This window comes from Balaenoptera acutorostrata, chromosome 2 (genome assembly GCF_949987535.1).
Source record: "Balaenoptera acutorostrata chromosome 2, mBalAcu1.1, whole genome shotgun sequence".
In the NCBI taxonomy this organism is placed as follows: Eukaryota; Metazoa; Chordata; class Mammalia; order Artiodactyla; family Balaenopteridae; genus Balaenoptera; species Balaenoptera acutorostrata.
In genome coordinates this window covers 38,852,145-38,867,536 of record NC_080065.1, presented here as the reverse complement: position 1 = coordinate 38,867,536, position 15,392 = coordinate 38,852,145, and the positions used below count along the sequence as shown (strand labels likewise).

Below are 15,392 nucleotides of genomic sequence, written 5' to 3'. Positions count from 1 at the left end.
AGAAATATTAAAAAATAATATTGCCAAAAAAAGAAAAGAATGGGAAAATAACCACATGGGAAACAAAAGGAGGTAAATTCCACCTGGATCCTTTTGCTCACTGAAGGAATCACAGAAAATCACAGAAAACCAGCTGCCTAGGGTTAGCAAGTGGTACAATAAAATGAACACTGGCAAAATAGCTGTATGGTCAGACCATTCAAGATGACTCTTCTCTTGCTCTCCGTATATCCCCTGCTCGACCAGACCCTCCTTCACTCACATGACTATCCAGTCTTCTTAATTATAGGGCTTAATCGGTAACTGCCTACGTGCTTGCCCCCGCGCCAGCTGCTGGTTTCCCTGGTAACTGATGAGCCAACCTGACGTCACTTGCCCCTATAAATGGTAGCCTCCTTCTCCCTGGAGTAGTAAAGGTTTTTGCAGTCACCTGTCCTACACGGTGTAGCTCCATGACTTTTTACTTCAAACTGGTAAGATTCCCTATCCAGTAAACTGTTGATGTTTCTGTTGCTATTTCCAGGCTCTTTCTTTGGTCTCAAGTCTGGTAACTACAAGGCTTGTAGTTCTGTGAGGTGCAGCCCAGCAATTGACGAGCCAGCCAGGAGGCCAAAGAGACCCCCATGAGCACCAAGATGTCAGGAAGTAAGAACGGGGAATGGAAAGTTGCAGGGGGAACCCGGTATGGCTGTCCACTAGCAAGTGGGGCGCTGTGGTGGCTGTCTTTGAGGAAGGGGTGTCGACAAGAGAGTCCAGATGGTCATGGCCCATCCAAACTGGGCTCCCAAGGTGTGGGACCTACTGAGAGCACCGAAGAAGAGGAAGATTGGGATGAGGTCATAAAGTTCCTTATCCCACAGGATAGAGATGAAGAGCAGCTCCCTTCAGAGCAGAGACAGCTGACTACCATGAGAGATGTCTTTCTTTTCCACCATATTGATGATATCCTGTTAACCTCAGAGTTTTTTTCTAGTTTTAAAAGTAGCAGCCCTGCACTGTGGCTCGTCTGACTGCACGGGGCTGGCTGGCGAATACAGACAAAATGCAAGGACCTGGATTATCTATCAAATACTTGGGTGTTATCTGGTCGGGTAAGACGAGCATAACCTAAACAATTACAGACACAGGCATTAGGGATATTAACCCAGGGACAGGCTTGTGAATTGGGTGTGGCCAGTTAACCAGAAAGGTTTGGTTTGGGCCTGTGGCAATGGCAAAGTAATAAAAGAGTACCCTTGGGCTTCTGCTCTGAGCTATGGAAGGGGGAAGAGTAACGATAGTGTGATGGAATGGCAGCTACTCTACAATGTTACAACAGGTGGAAGACATTACAAAAGCCCTACCCAAGTCATCCAGCAACTCAATAAAACCACTAGTTGGAGATCTATAACAGCTGTGCGTGATGTATGGGATTCCCCATAGACTTCAATAGCCACCAAGGAACCCACTTTACCAGCCATGAAGTTCAGGCATGGGCCAATAAAAATGACACACTGGCCTTTCCACCTGCCCTACAACCCCGCTGCTGCCGGGCTAGCAGAAAGGGTGAGTGGACTACTTAAACAGCCATTGAGATGGAAACCTGCTCTCTCCACGTGTGGACGGGGAAGCTCATTCAAGCCCTGTGAGCTACAACTGAACATTCCAGTGGCTACGCCATGTTAACCCAGAGGCAACTAGGCAATGGTCCTTTGGTGGTCAACTATCGGTCAGGACAATAGCTCACTTTCACCCTTGCTGCAGGATCTACACCACTCCCCATCCCTCCCACAGCCCCCTGCCAGGGGAACACACTATAAAATGGCCTTGGGACTGGCAGGTAAAGCCCCGCTGGTTTGGGTTTGCTGAAGAGGGTTAGAAAGGGACTTACAGATCTCACTTGTCTTCTACCTGGCCCCACCCAAAACTACTAAAGTAATCTGGGCCCCTTACTGGAGAGAGGTACCATCCCATTAACACTGTGGTCTGTTTATGGTATGTGCTCTCCAGTCCTCGGCACCGGCTGTGAGACTGAGGGTGGCAGGCGGTGTGGCACTGCAGGCCAGGACAAAAGCACAGGCAGGGGTGGTATTTTCTCAGAATGCTCTTACTGCTTGTAATTGGCTTAATGGTCATGATCTCCCCTGTATTGTGCCTGTCCAACATCTCACATTTCATCCCTAGTCTGTCTGAGGACTAGGTGACAACGGTGGTCTCACTGCAAAGTGAGTCTGATTGCTGGATGAGCAGTGAGATGCCATGAAAAATCGACGCGGCTAATGTGACTACGTGGGGACGACTGAACACTCACCTCTTTCCTGTCCTGCATGCCAGGCGCCTGGCTCCAGAATTTTCCCACCTCTTGGAGAATCACTATTTTTAGCATCCTAGGTATCTTACCCTTGATACTCTGTAGCTGCTGTTGTTTGTATTGCATTTGTGGTGTTTGGTTGCTGTGTACCTCTACATACCTGACCCCAGGGATATCGTGGAAGAGGGGCAGGCCAAACTGTAAGGGTTGTGCAGGGTACGTAGGGGTGGAGTGTATCGTCAGGCCACTCAAGATGACTGTTCTCTTGCTCTATAAATCCCTCACAAGACTATCCAATCCTCTTAATTATAGGGCTTAATCAGTAACTGCCCCCGTGCTTGCCCACTGTCACAGCCGCTGGTTTCCCTGGTAACTGATGAGCCAAACTGACTTCAGTTTCACCTGTAAATGGTAGCCTCCTTCTCCCCGAGTAGCGAAGACTGCTGCCGTGTCCTTCCTGGTGTCTGCCATACACAGTGGGGTGTCACTCCAGGAGCTTCTGCTTCAGACTGGTAAGATTCTATATCCAATAAACTGTTGATAGTCTCTGCTGTTTCCAGGCTCTTTCCTTGGTCTCGAGGCTGGGCAACAAGGCTTGCAGGCCTGTGGGGTGCAGCCCAACAATACCATATAACCAATTTTGGGGGGAAATGGGATTGAAAGATTTTTATGACTGGACCTGGGTTGTAAAAAGTTGAAGAAAATCCAACATCAAATCCTTCCTTAGGGAAGGTTAGATATGGCTTGAAGTGCCAGCCTCCAAACCCTCAGACCAGAACTGCCTACATAAATTGTGGAGCCCTTGCACAAAAACTAAATTTCAAGGCAGAACAGAGCATTAAACCAAGGACAGACCCTTTTGTATGTGGAGCCCTGCGCTTGTACACAGGTCACACACCCATGCAGCTGGCCTGCCTTCCACTCCTGCATTCTTGCCCCACGGATTTTTACCTTTCTCTAGCTCCTCTTTTTTTGTCTTGAAAGTTTAGGGTCTGTAGCTGTGTGCTGGGAATGCTTGAGATGCAGAGGTGGAGGGAGGTGCAGCACCCCCTGGTGACTTCTCCAAGCATTGCACAATCTCCCGGGAGGAACACAAGCATCTTCCAGTTTCCCTCTTGGACTTTGTCACAATCAGTTTTATAGCCATAGACCAGTGTAAACAATACTTTAAAACAAGCTCAGAAAATACTGTGTCTGTCAGCGAGCTATTCAGGAGGATACCAGTGAATTTAGTTATTCCAAATGTCTTTGTTTAGAGCCAAGCCTCCTCCCCTGACGCTTTCTGTTGGTTAGATTTGATGGAGTCAGGGAGAGTTGGCACACAAGGCAGGGTAAGACCACTAAGTCAATTCATTAAAAATAAAATCCACATGGGCCATCAATCTTCCAAAGTTAAAACTCAGTTTTGATTAAGGGTTGGCTCTAGATTGAGATAAGAATTAGAAATGCCTAACCTGAAATTCTGCAACAGTCTAGAGCCCGGGACAAGTTTGTGATGAGCTTTGAATATCAGGCTAAGGAACAGAAAGGTTATTTTGGTTAAGACGTGTGGATGCCAAAGGATTGGCATGATCATACCTATGTTCTAGAAAGATAATTCTGGTGAGGCCAAAACTTATGGAAGAAGTTGAAGTTGGGAAATCAGACAATAAAAGTCTGAACTCTTAAAAAAATAAAATAAAAAAAAATAAGGGATATGTAGAAGTTGAATTCTTATTCATTTTTTCATTTTTTACTTGAAGTATAGTTGATTTACAATATTAGTTATACAACATAGTGACTCAAATTCTTAGGTTATATTCTACTTAAAGTTGTTATAAAATATTGGCCATATTCCCTGTGCTGCAGTGTATCTTTGTAACCTATTTTATATATAGTAATTTGTACCTCTTAATCCCCTACCCCTATCTTGCCTCTCCCCTCTTCCCTCTCCCTACTGGCAACCACTAGTTTGTTTGCTAGATCTGTGAGTCCGTTTCTGTTTCATTATATACACTCATTTTGAGTTCACATACAAGTGATAACATATAGTATTTTGTCTTTTCTGACTTATTTCACTAAGCACAATACCCTCCATGACTAGCCATATTGTAAATGGCAAAACTTTATTCTTTATGGCTGAGTAATGCTCCACTGTGTATATATATCACATCTTTATTCATCTGTTGATGGATACTTAGGTTGCTTCCATGTCTTGGCTATAGTAAATGCTGCTATGAACACTGGGGTGCATGTATCTTTTTGAATTAGTGTTTATATCTTCAGATATATACCCAGGAGTAGAATTGCTGTATCATATGGTATTCCTATTTTTAGCTTTTTGAGCAATCTTCATACTGTTTTCAATAGTGGCTGTACCAATCTACATTTCCAACGACAGTGTAGGTGTGTTCCCTTTTGTAGAAGTTGAATTTTGGTGGTGGAATTTGGTGATGGAATGGGTATCTGGAAGTCAGAGTGGACATTTGGGACTTAGATATTTTGTAACTTAGATCATCATATTTGCTGATACCATTATTTGATATAGGGAGCATCAGCAAATTGGCCATTAAAATTCCTGATGGGGGTGAATTTGGGGGGCCTCCATTCTGCATAGTAAGACAGTAATAAACCAAGATACTTATCCTTTTGACTTCCACCATTTTCAGTCACATCTTTAGAGATCTAGTCCATTATAACTTTTGAAATTATCAAGCAAAATTAAAAGTTAATTAGAAAATATCCTTAAATAAGGCTAAAATAACTAAAATATAGCTAGATATAGCTATATTTTATAGCTAAATAACTAGAATATAGCTGAGACAGATTATCTTCCAAAGAGTCCTGATAAAAGGTGTGATAATGTAAAGTATTATGCTATGCATAATATTATGTAAAGAACTCTATCAGAATTGCTGACTTCCTCAATTTTGGGTAAAAAGTGTGAATTCTGTAATCCCATACTCATTGTGATGGCAATGAGATTTTCTTTACAGAACCTTCTGATGGCTCTGTAATCTCACAAGTTTAGAATACCAAGCTATGTAGTAACAATATTTTCCTAAGTTTGAGTTGAGAGGAAAATTACCAGGATTTGCGACCCCCAGAAACAGAAAAAATCCTTGATGGTGGAGACTTTTTTTTTTCCCTCCCTCTTCATGTTCCACAGGGAGCCCCCTGAGCCTGTAATTCTGAACCCATACACTGATTAAACCCAACTTCACTGGTACAATTTTTAAATTCTAAGTTTTTAAAACAAAGTTTAAAAGTTTCAAAAACTAGAATAAAGCTTTTGATTAATATGGCCTAAAAACTCTACCCTGTGATGCTCTTGTAATTTCTTTTTCAAATGTTTGTGGTTATAGAAGGAATGTACTTTAATTCATGATGAGTGTGTGAGAAATCAGTCTTATTTGTGCATTGTTCCAATGTGTAAGGATGTTTTTGGGTTTTCACAACGACTGAAGACCTTATTAGAATTAGTATCTGGAAACCAAAGGTACATCCTATAATGCAGGGGACAGATGTATACCTGAAATCCTGGATAACTGTAGGATTCTTTGTTTTTAAAAATATTACCAGAATATGTGCAGCTGTACACTGTATGTATAACCCTGTTGCACCGTTCACCTGGTGTATACATGCCATCTCAATATTCAGCGTTTCTTTATATCTCTCTTCTCCAGTTTCTGGATGGTCCAGTTGCTATTGCTGCAAAACAAACTACCCCCAAACTTAATGATACTCACACCAACCCTTTTAGTATAGTTCACATAATCAGTAGACCAGAAATTTGGACAGGGCTTGGCCGAGGAATTCTTTTGCTTCTTGTATCTTCAATTGCAGTCATTCCATGGTACCCAACTGTTGGATAGGCTGGTGTGCAGGGCAAAAGGTGATGTCCCTGCTCTTCTGGCTTCCTGACAGTGGTGGCTGGAAGGCTGGGCTTAGCTGGCACTATTGTCTAGAGTGCCTACACATGATGTCTCCTGCATGGTGGGCTCAGTGTTGTCAGAGTTCTTATGTGGTAGCGGGCTTTTCCAAAAGGAGTGTCCCAGGAGAGCTGGGAGGAAGGTGTATCACCTTTTGTGACTTAGGGTTCAAAACCATACAGTATCACTTCTAGCACATACTATTGGTTGAAGCAGTCACAAACCCACCAGATTCAAAGCATGGAAATAGATTTCTATCTCTTAAAGGGATAAGCATCAAAAAATTTGTGGCCATTTTTATAAACTACAACTTGAATTTATTCATTTAATATTGAGTGTCTAATACAGGCTAAATACCCTGCTGGGCTTAGGGATAGTGAACATAGGAAATAAAACACATGCCCTCATATTAGGTGGGAGAAAGACATGAAAACAGAATGGCACAAATAACTACATAATAAAAGTAAGTGCTGTGAAGAGCTAACCTGGTCTGGGGCTCAAGGGAAGAACTTCCTGTAAAAAGCATGTTTCAGCTGAGATCTGAAGGACGAGCAGAATGTAGCCAAGCTGGGGAGGGGAGGAGCAGACATTCAGGCTGAAGGAGGATGGCCCGGGAAGGCACAGGTGTTCAAGGAACAGAGAGATGCTATATGGCTGGACATTGAGAGTAAGGTGGAAGTGACCCATGTCTTGTATTCTTTTTACAGGATTTTGTAAGTTATCACAGAAGAAATGACAGATGTTTTTATCAGGTAAGTTGAGACCTGATCAGATCTGAAGTTTTACTGTAACTTTTTTTGCTTGCTTTGGGCCCCAAGTGAAGGGAGTTGTCTTAGTCATAATCAGTTTGTAGCACAGCATCAGTGATGCATGCTAGGCCCTTTTCCTCTTTTTATATCTTTTCCCCTTCATCTTCCTGCTTCTATTTCCCTTCTTCCAGCAAAGGCTGCTACTCTAAAGTGATTAACATAAATCCTTGGCAAGGTATGTATCATTCAAAGATATGGTGTAATTTATGTATTAGGTGTGCCTTACATTTACATAGAGTATTATGTGCTAGCTCTTGTTTTATCTCTCTTTTTCTCATTCAACATTTTATCCCCAAAGTCTACACTTGAGGTAGTGGTTAAAAGCATGACCTCTCAAAACTAGGATTTCTCCATTTAAACCCTGGTTCTGCCACTTTTTAGCTATGTGATCTTGAACGAATTACTTCACCTCTCCATACCTCAGTGTCCACATTTAGGAATGCGATAATGCAGCATTGGGTTGAATAAAGGTGGTGCAGATAAACAAAGGGCATGGCAAACAGTAAGTGATGTTAGCTAGTATTATCAGTCAGGGTTAGCTAGTATTATCATTACCTAGTTGTTAACTAAATATTTGCTATCATCATCTAGTTCATTGTTTCTGACCACTGAACAGGATTGTCATATGCCTCCACCCCATTTGGTTTATGTAGTTCCTTGATGATGGACAACAGACTCCAATTCTCTGTTATACCATTTCTCCCTTATAAACCTATACAAGAGTTTCTCTGAAGAACACACAAGTAATACTGGCAAGTCGCAGGGTGTGTGCCTACCCAGTTCCACTAAATACTGCTAAATTGATCTCTAGGATGGCTATGGTAGTTTATACTCTCACCTAACTGATCAGGGGTACGAAGGCCTGGACATCGTGGGACAGTTCAGGACAATCTTGAATATTCTGTAACTCTCTGGGGATGGGGGCAGGGGAGACGAGGCTTTCCTTTCTTGGCCTGCGTTGAATCTTCACTTCTTGTTCTGCCCACTCCTGCTTCCTTCTCCTCCCTGCCACAGATGTTGGTCCCTAGGGCACTCCCTAATAAATATTCTGCATGCTAAACTTTGCATCCTGCAGAACCCAACCTGAGACTTCATGCTATTTTTCAACTGAATTTTAAAGCTTAATTTTATGCAATTATGTTAAATTACTTGAATGGTCAATCTCAAAAAGCTACAACATGCCAATGAGAAGACCACCTAATTTGGTCACACCATTGCAATAATTGTTTTTAGGAAAATGCATTCTATTCTTTTTGTTCCACTTCCTCTATTTTTGAAAAACTAGTTTCTCCCTGCAGCTCTATTAAAGGAAGTAAAATATTGAAGGGTAGCAGAATATGCCACCCCAAATTATGCTTCCTTTGGCATAAGGATTATTTTGAGCTGATTATTTTGAGAAACTGCAGACACAGGAGAAGCTCTAAAACCAGTAGAAGTTACCCTTTTGTAAGAGTAATTTACATTAGAAAGGGGGCCTGTACTAGGAACAGAGTTATTACCAGAGATAACAGTCACCTGAGGTGCTTACCTACAAGGCAAGGCAACATTTGTTTGACAAATATTTCATTTCCTCTTTTCACCTTCCGGTGAATTGCCTTCTCTTCCTTTGAAACGCAGACCTTTATCACTTTCATTAGGTCAGGATGTTATATAAGCCTCAATTGTCTGGCTGCCTTTTGAGTCTCACATCTTTGGAATGCTCCTGTGTGTAAGTACATAATTAAAATAGTGTTTTTCTCCTGTTTATCTGTTACGCCAATTTAGTTCTTAAGTCAGCCACAGAACCTAGAAGGGTAGAATGGAAAAGTTTTTCTTCCCAACAATATTAACAGGCTAAAAATTGATTTTCTGACTCTAGCAAGGGTACTATGTTTATCAAAACTGAAATTCCTTGTTTGTAAGGAGTTATCTACAAGTCAGTGAGTTATATTTCTGATACTGATCTAAAAGAAAATACAGATCTTCCTTGACTTATGGTGGGGTTATATCCCAATGAACTCATTGTAAATCAAAAATTTCCTGAGTTGAAAATGCATTTCACACACCTACTAAACATCATAGCTTAGCCTAGTCTACCTTAAAGATGCTGACAGCTAAAAATTTTCACCTGCACTCTGGTTCTATAAGAATCAAGTCACTAGCCACTGCAATTGCTGACTTTCGGCACACCCTGAAAGGAGTTCAGGGAGATGAGGAATGAGGCACTCTGTGCTCTGAGAAAAACTGGCAGAACAGGGCTTTTGATAGTTAAATACTTTCAGAAGATTTTATGAGCCCAAATGCTTGCATCTTCTCATATCTAGAAGAACATTAAAATCATTAACAGACATCTGCCCCTTGTGACCAGCAGCAACCTTGTGACGAGCAACATTCTATCAAAATGTATGCTTGATTGCACGTATCCCTCTTCACTAAAATTATATACTGACCACGCTCCCACCTCTTCCGAGCAGTTCCTCAGAACTATCTGAGGGGTTGTCTCCTGGGCTATAGTCCTCATTTTGTCCAAATAAAACTTAAACTCATGTTGTGCTTTCTTTTTTTTTCAGTCAACAGTTTGGCAACTAATGAAGGGACCCAGAGCAGGCTTCTCTCCTTTGCCTGAACTCTACAAGGAGCCAGTTTGGTACCAGCAGAGGCCTCTTGTGCCCATTCACCTCCCTCAGAGAGTCTAGATGAATTTGGGTGAGTCTCTCTTCCCTGGCTCTCGGCTCTCCCATATGGGTTGATATCCTGAGATTTATCTGGCAGTATGTAACAGTACCTGGCCCCTCAGGTGAAAGACACTGTTGAGGGGTGTGCCCACCCAGCTGAAAGACACTGGGGAAGGCGCCCACCCCATTGAAAGACACTGAGCTGTCGGGGCTGAGTGTTTAGGTAGAAGGCTGATCTGACACCTCTCCTCAATTTGGCTGCCTTACTGAATTTGTCGGGATAAGAGTGAAGATATTACATGAGAGCTTTGCTCTGAAGAAGGAGGATAAGACTGCTTCCGGTCGGTTAAGACTTTCTTAGGAAACTGAGAAATTTACGGGAGTGGTGGAGGCAGAATCCTCATACTGCGCAGTGGTCCCACAGGGCAACCTGCCTATTAATTAAAAGATGTGCTCATCCAGGGATCATGTATAAGAAGTGGCCATTCAATGATCCGAGTACCAACGATGGTCTTAGACGACCGAAGGGAGAAACTGAGACACGTCAGAGGGCTGTGATGACTCTAGAGTGGAGCCTAGAGGAGTTAAGCTCGCAAGCAGCACACTGGCCCACACACAATCTCATTAGTAGATTTTATCCCCAACAGATTCAACTCTAAGGTGGGAAATAGAGCTCTCAAACAGAGAAACAAGGGGTGTCAGAAAACCAGCCTTTGACCAACACCTCAGCCAAGTTTATACACAAAACTTACTCTTACAAGTACTTACCTAATTGGGCATTAAAGGAGAATCTTGCCCGGAAAATGGCCAAAGTGGACTCTTTATAGCAGACACAGTTGTTAGAGAAAGCTGGCGTGATAAAACACCTTTCCAGAATTCTGACCCTGAGGGAACAAGTCCTTCTAGGAAAACTTGCTTTTCTCTCCCAGTGCCTTGAGATGTAAATATTCTACCAGGGTTCTCAGGAATACTTACCTAGACGACTGTAATTCCTGAGACTGAGGGAAACAAAGGGGTGGGGGAGAAGAGGGCTTTTCAAATTTAACTTATTCCAAATGTTATTTATAAACTAATGAGTTTTATATTGTAATGCCTAATTCATGACTAAATTTTAAAGTGAAGTTGAGACCTCTGGTTGTGTGTTTCTATATGTCTATGTGTGCATTATAAATATGTCTTTACCTTTGGATGGTATTATCAAAATTAATTTGTAAATGAGCTCTACTTAATTGGCTTAAAGGAAATTAAGTGCTTATATGAATTCTCAGAAATATAAAAGGAAACTGCCAGGATGAATTTCAGGTTCACATGAACTGGGAAATATTCATTGTTAATATCTGGTATTAAAGTTTGTCAATTTAATTAGTATAGACATGTCTTTAGAACCATCAATATTAAGTATAATACTTTTACTGTATCTAGGTTTAATAGAAGTCAAATAAGATCTTATATGTGTTGCAGATTTGTCAGCAAGAAAAAACTTGGTATGATTTTTATTAAAAAAAAATGTAAATGAGGTAAGAGCTTTTAGGTAAATGTCTTAGGAGTAATTATGTTTTAGGAATGTCTACTTAAAAATAATCTCTCCAGATATTTGGTAACTTGAAATTTTAGAGTTGTGCTAAATTAAATGATGAAAGTTTATTGAATAGCTAGGTCATTCCCAAATAAAATGAGGTACTGAAACACTGATTACTAAACATTGGCTTCTATTTACAGAGAAACTAATGATATTTAAGACTATTGATAAATATGTTTGGTGCCACAATGAGATTTTCTATAAGAAAGCACATATTTTTAGAAATTATTATTGGTATTTATGTTTGCCAATCTACAGAATGCTAACATAAAAGACAGTTCATATTTGCTTGCTCCTTAGTTTTCACAAGAAATTAAGGTTTTGAAGAGTTGAGTATTCTAGTTTAAATATGTAATTAAAGCTACCAGAAATAGGGAAATATTTCAGTATACAGTAGCAAAGTAGGATGTGGGTTTTCAGTGAAAGAAGGTATGAAGAATAGAATTGCATTTTGTTAAGGGAAAAGAAAGTAATTTTGTCCTAGAGATGGTTGTTTCTGCATGGGGAAAAATAAGAGACAAACTAATACTGATACAGAAAGTTATGGAAAGTTTGTGGAAAGGGACCCCGAGAAAAGAGTTTTGTGCAAGGTCAGGATTGGCTAAGTTTAGAATAAATTTAATTAAGTAAATGAATTGTTATTAAAAGTAGGCTGATGCAAGACTGGAGTTCAGTTTTCTTTCTGTTACGAAAGCAAAGTTTTTTTAGACTATTGAGCTGCTTTTATAACAGAACCTAAGTTTCTTTACCTTTTAAAGTTTATCTTTTAAGTGATCTGTTCTGTATTTACCTTTGAAATCTTTTGTCACATTGCTTAAGTGAATATGTATTGTTTCACGGTGATCTATGGTCCTATTTGACCAAGTGTTTTAAAACCTTTCTGACATTTTTTGACAAACTTCCCAAATCAAATTCCAGTGAAGTTCCTTTGACCTCTAGCTAACTTTTGGGATGCTTCAAAAGGGTCTCTGAAACCTCCCAAAGAGAGATATTAAACTAATTAGGTTCATTTGGTACGTTAAATTACATGAGAAGCATTGTCAAATAAGTAATAAATCTTAGGTTATATTGTATGGGTAAATGTTATTAATATAGATATTCTAGAAATTATATAGAATTCCTAAAAATCAGTAGGCCTTGGTAAAGTATTATCAGTCATAATTCTAGTTGTTATCTTAAAATGTTTTATGTCATAGCAGTAACCAAGTTTCTTTGTCAATTGCATTGTAATTAGGTCTCTAACCGTGCCTTAAGTCTTGTCATTCATAGACAGTTATTGTTTTACTCTGATGCCTTTGCAAAAATGCTTCCTCTTCAAGAATATTCATAGCAAGAATATGCACTTTTTGACAAGCGCAGGCTTCTGATAACTTTCAGATTATACTGCTGATGGGTAAGAAATTAAAGAATTCTAATGGAAAATCTCTTGACTTCATAAAACTTAACAAAAAGGATTAGTTACATGAGACAGTGAACTGGTGACTATGGTTATAATTTTTTATGGCTTCTGTCTGAAATATTATTGGCTTTTAATCTTTATTTTTCCAGCTATAAGGAACCCTTCCCCTTAAGCTAATTATGACTTACATCAACTTAGTAAATTATACCTTTGTAAGCAGAATTGAAACATATATCCTTTCTCTCTACCTGATCCCTCCAGAGATTGGAAACTTTTGGATTACCAGCAGGTTTATCAGGTAAATTAGGAAGGCCACCTCCTAACAGGTGCAGGAATCTCAAGGTATTTTGAGGACCTTGAAAAGGGAGAGATTCACTCAAAATTTTCCAAGGCAAAATCAGTGACAAGCCCTTGGCATAGTTTTCCTACCCTTGAAAGGCCTTTTAAAAATTTAATTTGAGATTCCTTAAAAAGTTCCAGCAAAGCCAACTTTAAAAGAATCTATATGATCAATTACACTTGTATAAATCATCAGGGCAAGTTTTTTGAAACCAGACTTATTTTGCAAACAAATTAGTCTTATTTTGGCTATATTTTGTAGAAATGAGGGTAATTTTAGAGAGAAAAAGATCGTTTCAGTGGACATTAAATTATAGTTTTGTTAGTTGAGGTCTGTATTTACTAAGACTCACTTCCCAGTAGCTCCTTGCTGTTACATTATTGTAAAGTTTAATTGAATTATTTTAAGGACATTCTAAGTTTGTTTCTGAAGTTTACCTCAGTAATCTATCTTTGGATGAAGATAAGATGCCCCTGGCGCACACGGCCCGGCGGGGAGGGGAAGCGGGTGGCGGCTGCGGAACCGGCAGAGGCTGCCTGTTTCATAACCATCACTCCTCCTTGCTGACTTGCGGGCTGCGAGGTCTGGGTCGGGTCGGGCTGCGCCGCGGGGGCCGCTCAGAGTGGAGGCCGCTTGGGGGCGGGCGGGCTGGAGGCGCAGTTGACTGTTGAACACAGGTTGGAGGAATGTGCAGCAACCACGAGTTGAATAGAACAGAGGAGGGCAAAAAATAAAGTGCTTCGTTAGCATGCTTGGAGGGAACACAGTAAGGAAAATTGCCAGCAGAGGTGTCTAGATGGAGAGGATGGAAACGCATGTTTGAGGGGAAGGAGAATCTGTTCTTCCAACACAGATGGGCAGTACCCTCAGGGGTTCAGGTACATGTGCTGATTTCTTGGCAGTTTAGTGTGGAAGCCATTGATCACCTTGTCCTCATTTCTACTTGTTCTGTGTTGTCGAGGGAGCGTGCCCAAATGAGCCAAGGTATCGCAGCAGAACATACCCCGGGAGTGAATGGAATAAGCGTCATCCATACTCAGGCTCATGCCAGCGGTTTACAGCAGGTTCCTCAGCTGGGGCCCGCCGGCCCTGGGGGCGGAGGCAAAGCTGTGCCTCCAAGCAAGCAGAGCAAAAAGAGTTTGCCCGTGGATCGCAACAGTGACGAGTATCGTCAGCGCAGAGAGAGGAACAACATGGCGGTGAAAAACAGCCTGTTGAAAAGCAAGCAGAAAGCGCAGGATACGCTGCGGAGTGAATTGGCTCAAGGAGGAGAATGAATGGTTGGAAGCAAAAATTAAATTGCTAAGGAATTAAGTGTACTGAAACATTTATTTCTTGAGCATGCACAAAACCTCGCAGATAACGTGCAACCCAGTAGCACTGAAAATATGACAAATTCTGATAATGCAGGACAGTAGACCTCACCCCTTCCAAACGTCACAGCTTGTGGCTTGAACGTTAAAGGTGTGACTACCTACACCACTCCTATCAGTGGCTGAATCTCCATTATTCAAAGATCCATTGAAGGTTGTTTTCTAGGATCAGTACTGAAGAGTTGATTAGCTAAAAATGTTAGCCATGTAATTTGAATATCTGGTTTTAAATGATAAGGATTTTTGTGGGGATAAAAAAACATTTTTAAAGGTATTTGGTTAAAATAAAAAAAAGCCCTGGAGCTTGATGCTTTTAACAAATACCTGACTTCCCAAGGGAAAAAAAAAAAGATAAGATGCCCCCATGACCTGCAACCAGGAGATTATGCATACTGGAAAAGACATCATTTAAAGGACTATTTCCAGCCTAAATGGAAGGACCCTTATCAGGTACTTTTAACCAGCTCATGCACAGTAAAACTAAGGGAATTGACCCCTTGCATTGGACTGGACTATGGAGAGGACTGCTGACCTCAAAATCATCTTAAAAGCGATGCTTAAACAGAGGAGAAGCTACCAGACCAGGATGAGAAGAAGACTACATCTGAAGTAGACAGCTTACCTAAGATGATGGATCAGGCCTGTATACCAATTACTTTGATAATTGCTCACACTTTTGCTTACAATCCAAATGTATTTCTTTCCTGGGACTCCCTCACTTGGCCAATCAATCAGACTTGCTCTAACCATCACCAAAAATATAAATTTTCTTTTAAAGGTACTCAAATTCAATCAGAGCAACAAGCAAATTTTCAGCCAAAGAATATAACTTCCCTCAGTTGTGTGCTGGATTTATATGGCTAACATCAGGCTATGATTTTTAAGCCCTCCCCCGACCCCGCTTTGGTTGGGAACAATTAAACCATACTAAGGATTACCAGCTTAATAACACTAGGAAATTGGGCTGGGTGCCTTATGAATAAGCCTATATATCACTTCCCTTAAAGATAAGAATTGGTACAGAACAGACTAAGTCA

General features: G+C 40.8%; 1 pseudogene; it reads left to right on the top strand.

Moving 5' to 3' along the window:
• The first annotated feature begins 623 nt into the window (after positions 1-623).
• LOC130707116 (CCAAT/enhancer-binding protein gamma-like) lies at positions 624-14,400 on the top strand (annotated as a pseudogene).
• Positions 14,401-15,392: the final 992 nt, after the last annotated feature.